The sequence below is a fragment of the Ambystoma mexicanum genome, chromosome 11, assembly GCF_040938575.1.
Source record: "Ambystoma mexicanum isolate Mex_15411 chromosome 11, UKY_AmexF1_1, whole genome shotgun sequence".
Classification (NCBI taxonomy): domain Eukaryota; kingdom Metazoa; phylum Chordata; class Amphibia; order Caudata; family Ambystomatidae; genus Ambystoma; species Ambystoma mexicanum.
Genome location: NC_090934.1, coordinates 1,023,403,934 through 1,023,416,852, shown reverse-complemented (window position 1 = coordinate 1,023,416,852; position 12,919 = coordinate 1,023,403,934). Strand labels below are relative to the sequence as shown.

The 12,919-nt window shown below is 46.3% G+C and overlaps 1 non-coding gene across 1 annotated transcript; it reads right to left on the bottom strand.

Annotated features, from left to right (window-relative positions):
* Window positions 1–5,531: 5,531 nt before the first annotated feature.
* Window positions 5,532–5,603, bottom strand: TRNAQ-CUG (transfer RNA glutamine (anticodon CUG)). The gene has a single exon. It is a non-coding gene; the product is annotated as a tRNA-Gln (tRNA).
* Between the last annotated feature and the right edge of the window lie 7,316 nt (window positions 5,604–12,919).

The window sequence follows — 12,919 nt, the reverse complement described above, 5'->3', positions numbered from 1 at the left end:
TAGTACACATATTCTCACTACAAATACAGTTCTGTGGGACAGGTGAAGTGCACTGAACTTTGGAGGGGTTGACTCTCACAGTGGCCAGAGTTGAGTTAGTGTGCAGATAACTTGAATTGTGATTGATTGGGCACAGGGGTCGCTTTGAGTGGAACAACATAGCGCCAAGGGGTGAGGACAAAAAAAGTTGAAGGATGAGCAGTTTCAATTCCAAGTAACAGCGAAAATTAATTAATGGGCCCCGCTCTGCGCAGAGGGGTTCGCTGTTGAGAGCAATATAACGCCATGGGTATAGGACAATTGGTGGGACACTAATAATGGAAGGGGTCTAGCTTGGGGCAAGAGAACAGGGGTTTAAGATTATGTCATCGGGCTGTGGGAGTTGTGTAGCATTAAGAACATCAAGATGCTACCAATTAAAACAAGGTTCTCTTGGCTGGCACCTGGCGCTGGGGACGGCAAGATTTTGGAAGGTATGATGGGGGTCATGTTGAAGGTGTACAGGTCAAGGGGGAAATAGCCAGGAGAGGTTGGGCCAAGCCAGCAGTACGGAAACCCGACGAGAGGTGGCCTGTCGATATTAAATTGCATGGTTTGATCAAATGCATGAACACAGTATGCAACGGCGAAGCAGAGAGGATGTTTTTTACAGCAGCCTTTTTCTGTAGCAATTATTGGAGCGCTCAGGGTCAGCGAGCTGGTGCCTGGGAACAAAGAGGGAAAAGGGAACGGGTTTGTCATTTATGTACGGCGGTCATAGAATGACCAAAAGGGGAAGGGGTGGCATTGACGCTTCAGGCCACTCAATAGAGGTGGGTGTGCCCGGTGGCTTCAGTGGCACCATTGCTCCTACATAGGGGTGGCTCTGCCTTGAGCCTCTTCCAATTCAAGAAAGGGATGGAGCTGGCCGAAATGGGGGCCGCTACTCCCGCTACAGCCAGGGGCGGAGGACATCATGAAATTAGGGAGATGGTCTTCAGCGTGTTTCAAACTGTATAACAGACCGAAAAAAAAAATGTGATTTTACATGCCCTTTCCCCTACTTCTCATTACCAGCATTGCAAAGGAGGAGGAAATGCATCGTTGGGTAGTGGGGCATTTGTTTATGGCAAAGACCAGAAGCGAGCTGGACACCGCAGCTGAGGAGCTGGAGGCCGGCGAGTGCTGAATTCAGGGCACGGGGTGCCAGGGTTGAAAGAGGCGCAGCTACAGGGGCTGCTGAAAAAATTGCTGGGTAAGCAGCAAAAACGAGATGTGCGGGTAATCCACTTGGGCGGGAACGATTTGACCAACCTGGGGAGAGGGGTCTTGTTGAGGGACATAAGGTTCCCTTTGCAGGAGATATCAGCACAGCCGGGCGAAATGGAGACCGTGTGGTCAGAGGTGATTCCCAGGGCGGAATGGAGGGGGGCCGAGAGCCACAAAGCGGTCGAAAGATTTAGGAAAAAACCCAATGGTGCCATGGCAAAGTTCTACAAGGGCAGAGGCTTCCAACAAATCAGACATGGCCTGATCAACTTAAAAACCCCAGAGTATTTCTTAAAGGATGGCGAACATCAGTCCGCAAGGGGGATGGTGCCATGGCAAGTTCTGCAAGGGCAGAGGCTACCAACAAATCAGATATGGCCTGATCAACTTAAAAACCCCAGAGTATTTCTTAAAGGATGGCGGACATCAGTTTGCAAGAGGGATGATGCCATGGCAAATTCTGCAAGGGCAGAGGCTACCAACAAATCAGATATGGCCTGATCAACTTAAAAACCCCACAGTATTTCTTAAAGGATGGCGGACATCTGTCCGCAATGGAGATGGAACTCCTCGGCTGGAACATGGGTACTAAACCGTTGGAGCTGTAATAGGAAACAGGAAAGAAGGGGAGCCACGGTGGGCGGTAACCCACCTAGTGGCGTGGCGGTGTTTGGGCGACCAAGCACAAATGATAGACTCCAGATGAGCCAGAAGGAAACCGGAATGTGTCTTCGCTCTTCCGGACCAGCGCCTCTTGGGGGCCCAACGGCAGGGGCGTCTGGTAGTAACAACTAAGGCTCAGCTTCTCCCAAAAAGAAACAGCGCTCTCCCCACCCACGGACACCTGCACGGGCAGGATAGGCTCAGCTACAAAGGGTCGGGGGAGTTGGGGGCCTACTATACAAAGGAATAGGGGGAAGCAAGTGAGATCCGACACTGAGAAAGCGCCACACTTGCAGACTGAAGTTCACAAATGTGTACAATAATTCTGTTGTTATGGAAATAAAACTGCGGACAAGTTTGCCATTGGAAAATACTGTGTCATGCCAATTTATTGCTGGGAAAGAAATAAAGCGCAGCGAAGGAACATGCGCAAAGGAATAATTGGCAATAAGGGCAAATGGACAAATGCAGGGGTTATGGCACTGCCAAAATGAATGAATGCCCCACCGAATACAGAATGAGGTTCGCTCCGCAATGGAGCTGTCAAGAAGGTGAGTACCCGGCCTTGTGTCAACGGCTCTGTAGGCACAGTGTCCCCGGGTGCCTGGAGGTGAAATAAGAAAATACTCCATGATCAGCGCTTGCGGAAAAGAAGCGGGATTGGGCTTTTTCTCTGCCATCGGAGCTGCAGGGGGGCAACGAGAGGCCCCGCTCCGCTGATCCCTGGAAGTACCCAGGCCCTCCGGCAGTGAAAAGGGATCTTCTCCATGTCGGAGCATGAATAAAAATTGTGCATGACTTTCTGGCAATCCCGGGCACATCGGCGGTGAGTTGGGTGAGAGAAGAAAAATACATAGAGGGAAAGAAAGTGTACTACAGGTGTCGCTGGGCTGTGCACGTTTTGTTTAAAATGCTGGGCTGCAAGCTCTCTCCAAATAAATCCGGGCCGCGAGAGGGCGGTGAAAGATGAAACGCTCCATGGTCAGAAGTGTCAAAAGAGGAAGCAGTGCAACAAAGGCTGCTGCTGCATCGCACGAATTTGTCTCCTGCCTGAGGGCGAGCTGCAGCGCGGCATCCGCCGCAATTTTTATTTGGTCATCTCCAGCCAAAGGAATGCAAAAGAGCGAGGAGCACTCTGTCAAGTTGCTTGTTTGGCTACTACCCGTGAAGGAAGAGAAGTGACTACTATCTCTGAGCTATTGGAAAAGGAGAATGGTAATAGCATGTGAGGGTTGCAGCTCTCAAGAGTGCTTGTGCGCCCTCTCATACCAATGATATGCCTTCCTGGGGGAGCTGGACAGGCAAGTGGCCTGTCACCATGCCATTGCCTGTCCCCACTCTCCATGGACTAGGCTGATGTGGCCCCTGGTGCCCCCAGGTGCGGCTTGGCCGGCCCCTGAATTATGGTGTTGACTGTTCTGAATTGATACTTGTGCAACTATGAACTGGTTTCCCGCAACTCTGCAAGTGCTTAAAGTGGACTCAGTAGCATGCATTTGTGATGCAGTGCACCTGCATGTCATGTATGTGCTCAAAGTGGTCCCAGTTAAAATGTTATGTGAAGCTGTGTCCCTGCACATTGTCGGCATGCTTTAAATGGTGCCAGCGGCTAACAATGGTGTAATTCAGTGGTTTGACTTCCACTCACCCAGGTTAGTAAAGGGCCCTTTTAAAATGTGGTGAAACTACAAACGTGCCACCAGCAGTCCACCAACCCTGACGTTTGCCCTCAATATGTACATATTGCCCAGTGCATGTTTTCTGTTGTAACTGCCTGAATCTAAGTATATGAGATTATTGGTTGCCCTCCCAATTTCAAGTATTGCTGTTTGAGACTGTTACTGTATTTTGTGTCCAGTGATGCTTGTCAGTGTTTAATTTGATGGGGAAAAGGAGGAGTGTGGTGTTATGCCCCTTTAAGGACAAGGAGCCCCTGCGAAGGGCTCATGCTCATGTCACATGTCAGTGACCACGTGAATAAAAGGGATGAGTGGTTTCCTGCTCATCAGGCGATACCAACTGACTCCTGCTTGCTGTGTCGTTCTTCCTGCAGTGCAATGCTGGCGCTGCATAGCAGGCAGAGGGCCTGCCCTGCAGGGCCCTTTCAACCGGACAGTGCCCCTGCTGGGCAACGCTGTCCCTGAGGCCCCCATGTCAGCAGAGCCCCTGCCGGGCAACTCTGGGCCTGTTTGCTGGTGCCCCTGCTGGGCAACTCCGGTGCTGTATGTCATGACGGCGTGGGTGCCCCCAGGCCATAATCGGACTGTGTACTCACAGTCCCGCAGGGTGATCCCTGCATCCATGTGTGCTGGCTTGGTGACCCCCAGCAAAGGTGTGCCTGAACCCTATGCCCTGGGTCCAGGACACGGCACGACACACTCCTTGCCCCTCCCTGCCAAAAACACATCCCCTAGGATCTCTTTGAGATCGGTCTGTCAAGTATTAGCATCAAGCTTTAGACTGGCAGTGTTTTTCTAAGCAGTCTGCTGAGAGTTATTTGCTTAATTGCAGCTGTAAATGGCAACTGGTGTAATAAAAAAGTATGCCTCCAACCACCAGATTTATATCATAGCTCTCAACCATTTGTGTTGCAAAGGCGGGTGAAATCACCCGATTTTGTTTTTGGCGTGTGAGACGCGCATTGAAATGAATGGGAGTGCTGGAGGCTTGGCGGGTGAGTCAGCCTTTTACAAGGCGGGTGACACCCGCCAAAAGCGTGTGAGTTGAGAGCGATGTTTATATATGTCCCTTGCACTAAAGTCCTGTTAAAAACAAGCATTGGCAATGCCAACAGCTTTGCTCGAGATATTAGCCAGGTGCTGAATAATTTTCTCAGGTAATCACTCGATTTTCCAGCTGTTGCGATCTTATGGCCAGGTAGCGCCTTTATATCAGCATAGCCCTCAACTCACATGCTTTTGGTGGGTGTCACCTGCCTCATAAAGAGCTGACTCACCCGCAAGCCTCCTGCACACCCATTCATTTCAATGGGCCCTCCCCCGCCATAAACAAAATCAGGTGTTTTCACCCGCCTTTGTGACACAAATGGTTGAGAGCTAGCTATGCATCAGTACCTAGCAAATTTCTACCCCATAGCAATTCAAAAGCCAAAACGGTTGGATTTGCCAATGCTTATTATTCCAGCCATTGTCTTGTCACGGCTCAATGCACTAAGAGTCAATGAAGATTGCAAACCTGAGGTCAAGCCCTCCGCCGCCACCACTCATTTTCCCCTCCAGTCATCCAACTTGTTCCTTTTTGGATGCAGACAGAGTAGTTGTTTTTTTCCACTTACACCACTGGTAATTCGAATACAATAATTAAGCGAAGTCGTTAAAGTAAACCCTTGCTGTGTAAATGTGTGGACGGAATGCACGGCCACCTATCGATTGCTTCAACATTACGCCCATTACGCATGCTGCAACGACACATTTTGAGGTAGTCACAGAAAAAAAGCAAGGGGCCGCCATAGAACGTAAATCATTTAAACGACAGCCACCCCAATTACCTGTGATCTTCGAGAGCCCTTGAACCCTTACTTAAAAGAAAACGTTAATTGGAGCAAGATGGCCTACAGGAAAGATAATATGTAAATATGTGTTTTTATTTAAAAAAATGAAAGGTTCCACCGAGATTTGAACTCGGATCGCTGGATTCAGAGTCCAGAGTGCTAACCATTACACCATGGAACCTCTTCTGAAATACCAGCTCGATTAGCATATCAGAGACTGCTCTACACTACACGTTCGTCAATATTATCACGTGATTTACTCACGTTCCGCTCGTTGGCAGTCGAGACCATTCTATTCTACGTGTTTCCCTGTGTAATGTGTCCTCGTTTATTTGGGGTACGTTTGCGGTCTATTTTCTCCGTGGCTGCTCAAAACGCACCTGGGGTGCTCCAACTGTAAACAGGGTTGCACTTAGGAAAGATAGGCTTTTGTGTGGACGGTCGCTGTGTACAGCAAGAGTCTAAGCGGGCTATTTCTTTTAACCGAGTATTTAATTTTCAGGTTTAATTACGTATTCTTTAGTGCATGTATGCGGACGTTTACGCTGCAAACGAAGAAATTGTTTTTAATGACACTTGTGCGTGATAAATACCGAGTAATATATTCATATGAATATATTCAATTATCCCCATGCCTTTTGATTTGTATGTGGCGGATTTGACCGACTATCTTTCATCAGTTAAGAATGGGCTGCCTACAGGACAAAGTCACACAGTCTAGCTAGCACATGCTGATGGCTTGATGATATTAGACCACACCTATATTAGCATGAAAAGGTGCAGCCAGGCTGTGTGAGTTTGCTAGGGATAATGATCTTCAGATCAATACGGGGAAAACTAAATGTATGAGTTTTGTAAAGGTTAAGGATAGTAGAATAAGATAGAAGTTGGTCGCAGAGTATTCTCGTATACCTATTTGGATTACGAAGTCTCAGCTAAAGGAGGATGCTGTGATTTAATGGGTAATAAGTGATTAAGAGCGTTGACCCTGATGTGTGCAATAAAAAAAAGGGCAACCAAGATGGCGGGCTGTAGCATAGCGGCTCCAACTGGCTTATAAACAAAGCTTAGCTGTATTTCTTTGTCTCCTTTATGATGCATGCACCCCGAGGGTGCCTCAGACTGTTTTCTTTAAGCAAGGGGGGGCCCCAACCTTCATTTTGAAATGGGCCCCACACATCTTCAGCCAGGCCTGCCTCAGTCTCTGCCGAAGGTAGGGGAGCCGACAAGAAGCTGGAGATCCCCGCCGCCCCCCCATATTGGCTCCATCCTCGACCTGGACATAAGAAAATAAATGTGCCCTTCTCCAGGGGCCTATTTGCAAACTTTGCTCTGAAAGTTGAGGTGCAGGAAAGTAAGGCCTACAATCCGTGCTTTTCTGCGCAAGTAGGTAAAATAGGATGGAGTGGCCTTAAACAAACGGCTGCAGAATAGGGAGAGTCTTAGGGGTGCACTAACGACTACTGAGTGATTTTGGGGGTGGCTAGGCCTGTACTGAGTGATTGGGGGCTAGGCCTGCACTGCAGAAGGGGATCTTTCAAAGTATTAGTAGTTGGGCTAGGGGCAGCAATGAACATTTCAGCGTGATGGGCACCATGCAGTGGTTGGAGGCTGCAATGAGGATTACAACCTGATGGGGAGCTGGGTCTATAAGGAGGATAAATGGTTGATGCGGGTCGGCAGCATAGGGGGCTACAATGAGAATTATGGGGTGCTGTAGGTGCTGCACCAAGAAGTAGTGAGTGATGGATGCAGCATGGTGCTGGGCTGCACTATGGGCTACTTAGTGATGTCCTCCTGTACAGGACTCTCCGCTAGGACATTTGAAGTGAGGGGCCTGCACAGTGGGCTACACTGAGTGCCGATGGGGGAAGTAAACAGAGGGTGGTTTGAGTGATATGAGGCTGTGCAGGCACCTTCGCTGGGAATTACTAAGTTATGGACGCCTGTACCTCGTGATGAAGGGGCTACACTGTGATGCTGCATTGAACATACTGAGTGAAGAAAGCATAAACATGCTCTTGCAGTGAGAATGACTGAGGGATAGGGGATGCCCTGGGGGTTACTGAGTGATAGCTGGCCGCACTGTCAGTTGCTGAGTGTTGTAGACCTGCACTTAGTGTGGAGAGCTGCACTGAGAATGGAGGAGTGTTGGGGGGCTGCAAGAGTGGAATACAGCGGAGGACATGGGCTCAGCACTGATAATTACTGATTGCTGGGGCTCAGCACTCGGAATTAAGGGCTGGCACTGAGATTTACTGAGGTCCAGCAAAGTCTTCTCTTTATGTGGATCTTTTGATCAACAATGCATTCAAGCTGTAAAGACTTATTGACACAGAAATCATACCATCATTCCCAGGCATACCATCCTTCCCAGGCAGAATGACAGGCATATATTGATTAGTCAGAAGTAGCTAAAGAAACACTGGTGAGGTAAACGTTGGAGGACTTGAAGACAGATGAAATTAAATTAGAAAGTAAATAACACAAAAAGAAGAAAGGAAAGAAGGAAACGCACTTTCCAATGCTCATGCCAATGCAACTAAAACCCTAAGCACCATCCCCAGATGTGTTAGATTATCCAATTCCTGCTCCACTGTATCACTCTCCTCTCTTTCCACAACAACGCATCACCCTACCCCATTACCATTTACTGCCCCCACTACAAGCTGTGCACCCTATGAGTTCCCTTTAACCCCAAGGCTGGCCACCCACGTCCACACCTGGAACAATCACTGCAACTTTCACTTAAAAGTTCGAGAATCGAAGGTTTTGAAAAGGTTAAAAAGTCACTTCTCCTGAACACCCCAAGGGTTTACAACGAGCACTCACAGTCACACTTGCGTTAATGCCACACCACCTCCAAAATCCTATGATGAAAGAGGACATGGCCAACATACAAATTAGTGGTAAGGATTTGCAATAGGATTTTTAGTATAGGCCCTTTTCTTTTGACAAGACTCCACTAGGACTGCGTAGCTTGCTCCTATCTGTAGATTTAGGTTTTGATAGGCGTTTATCACACCCTTGTGCAAGTTCAATAAACACCCATGAACTGTGGTTACTTGTGTCTGTCTTACTCTTGATAACATGCCTTCCCTACAGCACACTTTGCTCATCTTTACCCTGAAACAAAATATCGTCAATGTAGTGGGAGATTTGTATCTCAGGTTTGCAAGGTATTTGTTCTGCCACCAGCGGGTGAGCTGTGCAAGTACCCCATAGGCAACCTTGTGAAGGTGTACTGGCGCCCGTTCCAAGAAAATGCTAACTGCTCTTGGAACTCCTCAGCAATTGGCACAGAGAAAAATGCATTGGCTAAATCTACCACTGCATACCAGGTTCCCTCAAAATGTTGTACACTCCCAATCAAAGTGATGGCGTCTGGGACTGCAGGCACTAAAGTAAGAGTGTGTTTGTTCACCTCTCTATAGTCCACAGTCGTCCTCCAGATCCCATTCCCTTTTTTAAGAGGCCATTGTTCCAAGTAGTAGTAACAGGGCGTAACACTCCTGCTTCTACATTTCCCTTAATGGTGTCTGAAATGTCCTTATGCCCCCCTGGAAAGCAGTATTTCTTCATAGATACACGCTTTGTGTCCAAAGGCACGTGCACCAGAGGCATTTTCAATTTCCCTACAATAACTGGTGTGCAAGTCAATGCGTTCACTCCAAACTGATAGGTTTTACTGCCTAGTCTCAGAGTCAACCCTTCCAGAATGTCAAACCCAATTATATACTCGGGTATTGGGACAATCAACACTTGGTATTTCTTGTCAAATTGCCTGTTTTCATCTCCACTCATGTCTGTACTGCCAGGTTTCCTTCCCCCCTAGCCCAGTAATGGTAAAGTGTCTACCTTTAAATCTTGTTGGATTTCCATGAATAAAGGAGGCCTCCACTCCGGTATCTATCAATGTTCGAACCTCTTGTTTGTTTCCATGCTTCCAAAAAATCTTAACATTAACATGAGGTCACCTATCAACTTTTATACGAGCAGACGCTGCCAGGGCTTGGCCATAATCCTAGTCACGTTTGGAATGAGTGTATCCGGAATCGGACTCTAACATTGCATTCACCACTTTCCTCAAATCAGCATATGTTGGCTGGTACTGGGAATGGATCCCCATAGACCCTTCTTCCTGTTCCTCCTCAGGAGGAGCTGAAGGTGAGGTGTCTCTTTGCAGCTTAGTCACTACCTGCCTCTTAACTTGTTTATAGCGCTCTTTCGCTGCAAGCCCTCTCTTTTTGTATAGGTTGTGTACATCTCCCTTGTTTCAAAACCATCAATCTCCTCTCGTGGCACACTCTTTCAACAATGCTAAAAACATGTCCTTTCTTGACATTCAGGAGTCCCTACTATCTTGCCTCCTGCACTCTGTTCTTCTCTTGCTGAGTTCCTCTCTCTCTCTCGTGGCTGATCTTCACTTTTGTCCCATACCCCTGGTCTGCCAGTTGCCGGATGGCATCCACTACCTCATCAGTGGGTTTGCCAGTCATCCCTATGAGCAACATCATAATGACACTTGGGCAGGGAAGTTCTTATAACCTGGTTGATACTGAAAGTGGCAATACTCCTATTTGTCCTGGCTCATCTATGTGAATTGCCTCCTTCATGGCATGCTCTCTGATCTTTTGAATTTCTTTTTTCAAAGTATATCACCTCTTTTCCTCACTAAGCCAGTCAGTGTCAATAGAATACTTGCGGTTACAGCCTTGGGCCGCTAAGTGCAACAGAGACACCTGCGAAGCTTGACCATTGTCTTCAGGGGCGGCTCTGCCCTCATTACCTCTTGTATATTGGTGTCACTAGATAAAGGCAGGATGCACAAGGAATCGGTTGCGTCTACTAACAGACCGGCAGACCCCCCATCAAACATGCGCACCATCCATGCGAGTAATGGCTCCTCTGACTTCTGCCTCAAACAAGTAATTCCCCCAACCTCCTGTTGAGCATAATCTTCCAGCGTAGTCAAATCTACAACTCCTACTGTCTTTTTGTTAGGTTCTAAGTTAGATTCTGCATCCCCCTGCGAGTTACTCTCGGAGCCGGTGGAGTCAAAAATGTCCCCCTTCCTGATTTCGGGGTCCCAGTCTATGCCTGCCGTGGCTATTACAGCTACCGCATTCTGCTTGTTCACACTCCCACATCTCTTTCTATATTTATATGGGGCCACCCTTACCACGACCCGCTCGGCTACTGTCTGCTATCTATCAGCCTCGTCCTTAAAATGCTTCATTTGCAACTGCTGCATTAGCACAATATGTATCTCTGCAGCTAACTCTTTTTCAAGCTGTAAAATGTCCTTTTTCAACTCAACATTCCTCTTTCTATGGGCATGTAGGAGGACCCACCCCCTTCTGCACTTTCCTATCTCTTCTCGACTGAAACCTGCTGTAAACAAAACACAACCGCTGCAGGACTTGCATCCCCTGCGCTCTCATCCCATGGCTCACTCAAGCCTGCACCACACGCCCAGGCCTGTGCCAGTTTATCATATGGACTCTTGGCCCACCGTGGGATCATTAACTCAGGACATTCTTCACCAGTGGAGGCCCCTTTTCTCTTAAACTATTCATATTTATTATAATTTACAATAATCTTTTCACCGTAACGCCAATGCACTCGCTCAATGCGCATACACAGAACACTGATTAACGCAGCCTGGCTCCCACTGCGAAAAGCAAACAAAACTCACTTTCACTATAAATCTTGCCTACCAGCGTTCAAACACAAATTCTTTGATGCCTGGAATTCTTCATCACAAGGCACCCTGCTCACAGCGCCAAATATGTTTTGCTTTTCAAAGACTGCACAGACATATTTTATTTTTCTCATCAATCATTTAAGTTAATGCACAAAATGTACCATAATATGTTTCAATACACAGTATTAAATCATATTTGAAAATTAGGAACACAAATTATGAAAACTGTTAGTTGCATCACAGCGACTGAGTTAAATAAATGTTATTTAATCATTTTGATAATATGCTCATAATCTGTTCTGGAATATTTGAATTCCATCCAACAGATCATGAGCACAAAGTTGTCCCTTACTAAAAATTGTATTCTTAAAAAGTGGGCAGAAGAAGACAAGGTAGCTGTGTTCATTCACACAAATAATGTTCACATTGTGTGATGGTGCCTAGACACATTGATAGAGCAGACATAGAGCAAGACATGTTTTATTTGTAATCATACAATATAAGCATAAATATAGAAATACAAACTTCCCTATTCGATTGGAGCAGAGTTAACTTATGCTCTAATATAATTTTCCTCCAGCCCACAGTCAGAAAGGACGTGAATTAGGCACTGCCACCAAGGAGTATCTCAGTGTGCAAGGCATTTTACCACAAAAACAAAGAATAAAGCAGAGGAGTGATAAAGAGGCAGAGGAAAGGGACATCTAATGTAGGCAGATAAGCAAAAAAGCTGGTTGAGTAAAGTCCAGGTAACTCTAAAACAGGTATGTTTTAATTTGCTTCCTGAATGTATATAGTTAATTCATGTAATTACTCATGTACAACAAGCTTGATTAACTCACATGTTTCAACAGATATTTAATTTTGACTCAGTCATGTTGAATACTCAATTTGGCCTTAGCTTCCACATGTCTATTTCTTACTAGAAGACAACCATGTCTTTATTCATGTTGTGTTCTCTGGGTTTCGGCGACCAATTAGTATGATAAACATGGATTCCACCTGTCTATGTCTTAAGATCCTGCTCCCATCTTACATGTTATCACTAACATGAGCTATCCCAATTTGGGTTGCTCTTGTGATTCTGCACAAAATATACTGCTAATGGGCAATTATTAATATTCTTAATTATACGTTAAAGCAGCTCAATGCAGAATTTCAGAGGACAAGTTGTTCATCCAATGCACCTCAGGTCGCCTGAGCATAAAATGCATAGACTACAAATAGTGTTTGACATGTAATGGCAGGTCCAATATGACCAATCGCTTGGAGCTTCCAAATGTGAATGAGCCTTTGGGGGCCACTATTGTACAAATCTTACATCTAGCGCATGCAATGAACCAGTTGGCATTCACTCCTTTACCAAGCCAAATATTTTCTGCTTTTTATGGGGGTAACAAACTGGGTGTGAGGATGTTCTTCGATGACAAGGAATTTTAAACAGTAAGTTCTCCATGATTCCCCATTATATGGGCAATATCAGTGTCAATTGGTAATATCTGCAAATTCAAATTTACAATAGTTAGATTTCTTGTGCTTGATGAATGCCTCTTGTCATAAGTCTGATCATGCATGGATTTTTGTGTAATTTGCTGTCAGTTTTAGACTTGGAATTGAATAATTGCAGGCACGTAAGTTATGCCATTTTCATGTACTTTTGGTTAATGACAACTTTGGGATATTCACATGCAAGAAAACATCTTGTCATACATTTTACCACCAAGTAGAAATCCTCTGGTATAGTGTTTGTGTGTTTTGCTTAATAGAACTCTGTGTAAGGGATGCTCCAC